The sequence below is a fragment of the Carlito syrichta genome, unplaced genomic scaffold, assembly GCF_000164805.1.
Source record: "Carlito syrichta isolate Samal-C Ts95f unplaced genomic scaffold, Tarsius_syrichta-2.0.1 Scaffold288079, whole genome shotgun sequence".
Taxonomy (NCBI): domain Eukaryota; kingdom Metazoa; phylum Chordata; class Mammalia; order Primates; family Tarsiidae; genus Carlito; species Carlito syrichta.
Genome location: NW_007232175.1, coordinates 569,728 through 578,251, shown reverse-complemented (window position 1 = coordinate 578,251; position 8,524 = coordinate 569,728).

Sequence of the window (8,524 nt, the reverse complement as noted above, 5' to 3'; positions counted from 1 at the left end):
GAGTCTCTGCTTCAGTCCAGATCCCGGCGCTCGGCGGTGTTGTTCTGTACTCCTGGAGGAGCTTGGTCAAAGGTGGTGGTGCCAGTCCGCGCGCTGCACCCCTTCCCTGATTTCCAGTCGTACCCTGAAATAGGGGGGCGGAATACGTTTGCTTTCCAGGAAAACGAAACGGATCAATTGTGAAACCGGCAAGCCTCGCGTTCATATTTGGGCCGGTCCGTGTCCCCGTTGACCCCAGTAACACCCCCATCTTTGGTCCGCCCCTCTCCCCGGGCCTGTCCTTCGTCGGTTACTAAGCTCATCCTCTTCCAGGCCCCGTGCTTGGCGCTTTCGGGAGGCGGCGGCGTTGAGAACCCCGGGCACGCGATGGGGGGGCGTCCTGCCCTTCTGGTCGCCGCAGCCACTCAGGGCCTTCATGGAGACAGGAGACCTGGCAGAGATCCCCAGAGATGAGCAGATTCAATATTCAAATGTAAAGTAACCCCTTTGGGGGCGCTGTTCCCTTTACCAATCTCAGAAAAATGTACACAAGCTTGTGCACAGCACAGGAGGGTTATGGACTCTGTTAAGTAACCTGGTTTCTCTTGTTCCCCCTTGGTGATACCACTTACACCCAGCCCTGGCTTCCGTGGTTGTGACCCTTCTGGGTCTGAGTCTGGGACGAGAGTCCCTGAAGCTGGTACCAGCTCGTTTTCAGCAGCTTCCATGCCTGGCCCGATACTGTTCCCTGGCCTGTTTCCATTTTTCCAGTTCTGTTGGCTCCTGAACTTGGCTCTGTGTTGTTTTCCACTCTGCCCTTGACCTTTGGACTTGGCAGTGAAACTTTATTTCTCAAACTTTGATCTTGGGCTGATGTCTTCCATCTCCCTAGCCCCACCTTACCAGCACTTCCCCATCCTGGTCACCTGCCTTCCTCTGGTTCATCACACCCAGCCCACCAGCCCATACCATCCTTCTCCAAGAAGATGTTCACACAGGACGAGATTGGGTTACCTTGAAAAAGAAAGAAGCCATGTAGGTGAGCCATGAGCTATTGCTTCCTCTCTTTGACCAAAGCAAAAACTCTGACAAGCCTAGGAAGAAGCAGACGAATTAGGTGCTTTGGTCAAAGAGAGGAAGCAATAGCTCATCCCTAGAGTTGTCTGTCTCTTCTCTCCTCAGGGAGACATGTCGTTCATTTCCCAGAAAATCTGCTCCCTCTTATGGCTCCCTGTTGTCATGTTCCTCTGTCACCCAGAGGTGACTGAATCAGCACCTAACCCCCACACAGTGAGTCACTGGCCAGGCACCATGGACCTCTACTGAGAATTTTTTTATTTTTGAGTTTGAGTCTCACTCTGTCACTCAGACTGGAGTGCAGTGGCACACTCACGGCCACCCCAGCGTTGACTTGCTAGACTCCTGCGATCTTTCCGCTTCAGCCTTTCAAGTGGCTGGAACTATAGGTGCGTGCTTCGATGACTGGCTAATTTTTGATTTATTAAAATCAAGTTGCCCAGGCTGGTCTTGAACCTGCAGGCTCAGGCAATTCACTCACCTCATTCTCCCAAAGTGCTAGGATTATAGCCTGAGCCACCAAGCCTGGCCTCCACTGAGAATTTTAACAGAGAGTCATGTGTCTATATTTAGTTGCTTTTGGTTTTGGACTCACAAAGTCACACAGGGTTGAAGGTCAGATAGGACCAGTTAAAAATGCTTTCAAGGTGAAGTTTTGGTGGAGCATAGGAGGCTAAACTGTGGGAAGATCATAGAGCAGGCATGCTTGGAGCCCCAAGAGATTGCTCCGCATCAACATGACACGGAGAGAAGCTACCCAGGGGCCTTGTACCCTTGAGGCGCTGCTGAGCTTCCGGCACTTTGCACCTAATTCTTCTGCTTCTTCCTAGGCTTGTCAGAGTTTTTGCTTTGGTCAAAGAGAGGAAGCAATAGCTCAGTTGATCCAAATGGAAATTTGTTTCTCCTATAAAAGTCCAAAGGGGGTGCTGGCACGTTGCAGATCAGCCACAGGCCTGTCCCCATCTGGTTGTTATGGGGGCTGCCTGGGCCTGATTGGTCGTCAGCATGGGTTTGCTTTGTGGGGGAGGAGGGTATGTGACAATGCAAAGGGTACCCGGCCCACTACTGGGGGAGCCCAAACTTACCTGCATGCAGCCTACTTGTGTAGTTAATCCTCACTTGTATCCCACATATTTATAACAAAATAAAATTTAATAACTAAAGGAGCTGAGAGAATCAACCTTGATTACAGCTGAGAACTGGAGAAGCGGGAGCAGCAGGAGATGAAGAACAGAACACCAGGGCAGTCATGGCAGAGCCTGGTGTGGCTTCTGGTCACATGGTCAATCAATCACAAGGGCCCTAATGTCCTCTCACACCTCATCAGGGGCTCAGGGGCATGACTCAGCTGTCTTGGTCCTGCAGCCCCTCTTGAAACAGATCCTTAATGCAAAATAGTTCTGGCCATCTATCTGTTCAGAGAGTCTGGAATACTTTGCAAACCAGTTGTTTTTCTAAAAGTTATATTTCTGGGGACAGTTATACAAAACAGTCCTGAGTGGGCAGCTGGGTCTCCCCTGCCTTGACTGATAAAAGAGGAAAGGACTAGAAAGGCCTGGAGTGTGGCCCCCATCACCACCAAATTGCTTCCAGACATGGCCTTTGTTATTGGTTCTTTCTCCTAGGACCTTGAAATGAAAGAGAGAAAAAAACAAAACAAAAAAACCAAAAAAACTCAGTTCCAGAAAATTCAGAGGCAAATAGAGGCTCCAGGTCTCCCACCCAAGACCCTGACTTGGAAGGCCAGAGAGAGATCCCATATTCATACAAAGAAGGAGCAGAGTCCTGTCAGTTCCCAAATTAGCCTAAGGCTTTGACTTTATTGTAAAACCCATCAGCAAACCCCCTCCCCATGTGATCTGATAGGTTTTAAGGGGCACAAGGACACGTTTGTTCCCACATTAGAGCAGAAACTAAAGTAGGAGCAAACAATCCTTGTGAAAGCTGGGCTAACTCTCTTTCTCCACGGTTTCAGGCCTCTGGGGTTTCATCCAAACTGTTCTCTGAGGGCCACACTGTGTTAAGGCCCTGGCTGATGCCAGAGACACAACCCACTACAGGCCGTAACCAAAGGCACAGCTTTGAAAGTTGTAGGAAACACCGAGGAGACAAAAGAGATGAGGTAAAGCATCTCAGCAGCCAGAAAGAGAGAGCTTTGCTTTTGCAGTCACAGCCCTTCCTCCCTAACCTGCAGACAGGAGGGGACCAGAAGCACACAGAGGATGGACTGCCTCTGGACAGTGTAGGGGAGGGGTAGGGGTGTCAGAGACAGGAGCCAGGTGACAGCAAAGTGATGAGAAAGTCCCAGAGTTCCTTGATAGTCACAGGACTTCCTCCACGTACTGAGTGTTAGGGTGCAGAGGGGCGCCGCACCACAGGGGTCAGCGTGCCGGAGGTGTGCGCTGGCAACCAGAGATCTGAGTAATGCAAAGATTTGCAACACACAAAAAGATGAAGTAAAAAAATATTTATTTAAGAAAAAGATCACTTCCTATAGACAGGAAGAGGGGCAGAACTCTAAGGTGTGGCCCTATTGTCCCCAAGCCCCTGACTTAAATCCTTTCTCTGGAGATGTTGCAATCAGGTAGACGACTCCTGTGAGACTTCCTTTTTGACCACTTGTGGATGTCTTGCAGACCCTGAGGAGGGGGTCTGGTCCCCAGGTCCCCAGGTCACGCGGTCTCATCACCCTCAGGAGTTTGTTTTAAGATTACAATGGGCCAATACTGGTCATGCTTGAGAGATCTGGGTTTCTAGAAAGAGAAAGTCAGCAAGGTTAATCTTTACCAAGAGTATGCATTCCTCCAGGACATAGTTTCTACTTTCTCATCATTGTGTTAAGATCTAGGAATAAAACAGTCCTCCTTTCACTGGGGATGGAGGTCTTCTCAGCTTGTGGGGATGTGACAGCAGCCCTGAACTTCCAGGTTGAGATGAACTGCTTTGGACCAAGAGGCAGCCTTGAGCCTGGGAAAGTGAGAGGCTTAGAGATGAGTGGTCTTCCATCTGACAGGGGCTTATAGTGTCATAGGACAGATGGTGCGGATGAAGCCTGCCCCACCCCTTCCCCCATCCCTTTGCAGGTCTCGGGCTCTTACAGCCTGCCTGTGTTGCCCCTGTCCTCTAGGCTTCCTGGCTCCCTGCTGCTAGATTGCCAGGGCCTCCTGCTAGGGCCTTCGTCTGTAGGTTGCATAGACCAAACCTGTTGTAGGCCATGAAGCATCTACTATAGTGGTCTGGTTTGGGTTTCTGTAATCCTTGCAATAGTTTGGAAGGAAATGGAAAGCTTGCCTTCTAACTACCCTTTCTTTATTTTTTAATATTTTTTTATTTTTAGAGACAGGGTCTTATAGTCTGTCGCCCAGGCTGGAGTGCAGAGGTGTGAGTCTCAAATTCCTAGGTTTAAGCAATCTTCCTGTCTCAGCCTCCCAAGCTGAGACTAGAGGTCTGTGCCACTATGCCCAGCTAATTTTTTTTATTTCATCTTCAAAAAATTTTTTTAGAGACAAAATTTCACTACATTGCCCAGGATGGTCTAGAACTCTGGTCTTCAGGCAGTCCTCCTACCTTGGCTTCCCAGCGTGCTGGGATTATAGGCATGAGCCATCATACCCTGCTACTTTTATTTTTGATTCAAGAACCTTTTAAATGTTCACTGATTGTGGTATTTGTTCCCTGAGGGAGTAAGAAAAAAAAAACCTAGCAGTTCTAGAACTACCTAGCCTAAAAACTAAAATAAAGGCAAAATAAATAAATAAAAGGAAGTAAAAACATCCAACTGGTATGGCATGACAGCCTTGCCATCGAGAGTCCTCAGGGCCCAGACTTTGTCTACCTTTTGCTCTGCCATCCCTAGGATGACAGCACAAAAGAGGGAATGCATGCTAACAAAACCAGGGTCTGGAAGAAAGGAGAGGTGAGGAATGACTGTTGCAAGCAATCAGCATTTTGTACTTCAATGGAAGGAAGGTGGCATTTGATGCCTGGTTGCAAACCTCCACTTCTGCCCTGGTTGCAAACCTCCACTTCTACCTGTGTTGCAAACCTCCACTTTTACCTGTGTGGCCTCTGGAAAGACCTCGAGCCTTTCTGCCCTTCAGTTTCCTTATCTGCAAAATAAGTCCTACTTTACAGAATGGTTGTAGGAGGCAGAGGTGTCTTAAGAGAGTCTAGCATTGTGTCTGCTACATGTTAAAACTCAAGAGTACTCCCTGCATGGTGAGCTCCCGAAAGCTGTATTTAACTTTCTTCTCAGCCTTTGGTGGTCTGTCACACTCTCACAATAGGGAGAACACTCATTTCTGTGTAGATCACTATGCAGTGGCTTTTTCCATTTTTTGGCTGCTCAGAATAATATCCCACTGAATGAAAATATCAGAGTATATTTATCCATTTTACTGTGAATAGAACATTTGAAGTTCTAGTTTTTTTATGATAATGCACAATGCTGCTGTGTACATACCCTAATTACATGTGTATAGACAGTTCTTTTTTTTTTTTTGAGTTGGAGTCTCACTCTGTCACCCAAGCTGGAGTGCAGTGGCATAATCACAGCTACCCCAGCATCCATCTGCTGGGCGCCAGCGATCCTTCCACCTCAGCTTTCCAAGTAACCAGAACTACAGGTGTGCACTACTATGCCTAGTTAATTTTTTATTTATTATAAACACGAGGTCTCACCAAATTTCCCAGGCTGGTCTTGAACCTGTGGACTCAGGCAATCTACTCACCTTGGCTTCCCAAAGTGCTAGTATTATAGGCTGAGCCACTGAGCCCAGCCTAGACATTTCTTTAGGGTATACACCAAGAGTGACATTTCTAGATCGTAGGATGGGCCTGCCTTCCACTTTAATATATAGTGTCCAACATCTTTCCAAAGTAGTATACTAGTTTATCCTCCCACTGGCAGCCTGAGGGTTTCTGTTGCTCTACTTGCACATTGAAGAGTATTAAAGTTTTGTCATTCTGTAGGGTGTGTAGTGGTATCTCACTATAGTTTTGGCATGTTTCTATTTGTTAGTTGGAAGTACCTTTAATTTTATTTGTTAGTTGCAAGTATGTTGCATCTTGTTAGTTGCATGCCTCTTGCATCACTTGTCTTTCCATTCTCTTTATATCTTTAGTGAGTAAAGTGCTTCTTTCATTTATTTATTTATTAGTTGGAGTCTCACTCTGTCACCAGGCTAGAGTAGAGTGGTATGCTCATAGCCACTGAAGCCTTGACCTGCTGGGCTCAGGCTATTCTTCTGTCTCAACCTTCCAAGTAGCTGGAACTACAGGTGCACACCATCACACCTGGCTATCTCTTTTACTTATTGTAGAGAAAAGGTCTTGCCAAGTTTCCCAGGCTAGTCTCAAACCCCTGGGCTCAGGCAGTCCTCTTGTCTTGGCCACCCAAAGTGCTGGAATTACAGGTTTGTGCCACCATACCCTGCTAAAAGCTCTTAATTTTAATGTAGTTAGCATTTTGTTCCTTTCTATTGCTACCTGTTAGGTCTGTGGGATAGCTGGTGCCATGAGCAAATTACAAAGACTTGCACAGAAATTAGATTAGGAAAAATAGTTTATTTAGAGAGTAGATTAGAGAGAGAGGAGATTCACCTCCCTAAGATTAGGGAAGGGGTCAGAGCTTAAAGAAAAGCATGGCTCAGCCAGAGCTGAATTAAAGTATGGCCAGGCCAGAACTTAACAAAAGAATGGCGTTGGCCTCTTGAGGTTGAATGATTTTAAGGTTTTCCTTCGGTGTGGGCAGTTTTTAAGGTGATTGCATGGTGATCTGTTTTATATCATCACAAAGGAGGCAGGTGAGCATAGTAACTGATGTCATGGTGATGGATGGCAGGCGGATGGGTGGGTCAGTCACATAACTGTTGCCATGGTGACGGGGTCTGTCTGTGTCATGTAGGCAATGAAAAGTTGCTTTATGGCTGGAAGACAAACACTTGGAATAGAAAAGTCATCAGTACCTGGAGGGTAGCAAGACAATCATCAATAGAAACTGGTTCTACCCTTTGTTAATGATTAGAGGGCAAGCTGGGTAATTTGCAAAGAAAGCATGACAGAGCTAAGCATTGTTAAAATGGCTGTGTTTGAGCTAAGACTGTCCCATCTTGGTGTTTCACCCATTAGCGTTTCCCTTTATTGTGAGTCGTTTTTGTTACTTGTTTAAAACATCTTGAAGGATCATGAAGATATCATCCTGTACTGCCTTCTAAGGGCTATATGTTTTTGCACTTGGTGTTTAAGTATTTAATCCATCATGGAACAGATTTGTGTATATCTTTATAGATACTTGGTTGACCCAGTGCCTTTTATTGGTCATTTCTCAATGACTCTGCATTCCCACTTCTGTCCAATATCAAGCATTCACATATATGTGGATTTGTCTGGGGCTCTTTATTCTGTTCCATTGATCTGTTTGTTTATCCCATATCAGCAGTTCACTGTCCTATCTACTAGTGTAAATCATTTTGCCTTGCTTTTCAAGAGCATCTTGACTACCTTTGGCCTTTTTAGTTTTCCATATACATTTTTGAATCAACTTGTCAAAAAAAAACAAACAGGATTTTGATCAATTTGGGGAGGATTAACATCTTTACAATACTGAGTTTTGCAACCTAGAACTATGGTAGATCTTTTCATTTTTTTTAGATCTGCCTAAGTGCCTCCCAATAACATATTAGACTTTATATGTGGAGGCTTGCTACATCTTAGGTAAGTTTTATTTCTAAGCACTTAATATTTTTAGTAACTTCATTGAGGTAAAATTAATATGCAATAAACTGCATAATATTTAGGGTGTACAAACTGACAAGTTAAACATATATAAACACCCTGTAACCATCACCCCAATCTAGCTAATTCTGTACACATGCCCATCACTCCCTAAACTTTCCTCATGGTCCTTACATATATATACACCCTGTAACCATCACCCCAATCTAGCTAATTCTGTACACATGCCCATCACTCCCTAAACTTTCCTCATGGTCCTTGTAATTCTTCCCTCTCCCTCCTTCCTGCCCACCCCACCCCAATTTCCTGTACCTAGGAATCAGTGACCTGCTTTCTGTCATTGTAGATCAGTTTATACTTTCCAGAATCTTATATAAATGCAATCATACAATATGTACTCCTTCTGACCTGGCTTTTTAAGCTCAGTATAATTATTTTGAGATGTATCTAGGTTGTAGTGTATATCAATTGTTGGTTGTTTTTAAAAAATATTTAAATTTCAGAATAGTTATAGATTAACAGGAAGTTGCAAAAACCGTGCAGGGATGGCCTGAGCACCCTTCAGTTTCTCCCAGTGGATATATCTTACATAATTATAGTGCAGCCTCAAAACCAGTAAATGGCCATGGGGAAAATGTGTATGTATAGCTGTGCACAGTTTATCGTATGTAGGGGTTGAGATGGCTGCCATTCCGTCAAGGTACAGAGCTGTTCTAGCACCACAGAGATCTCC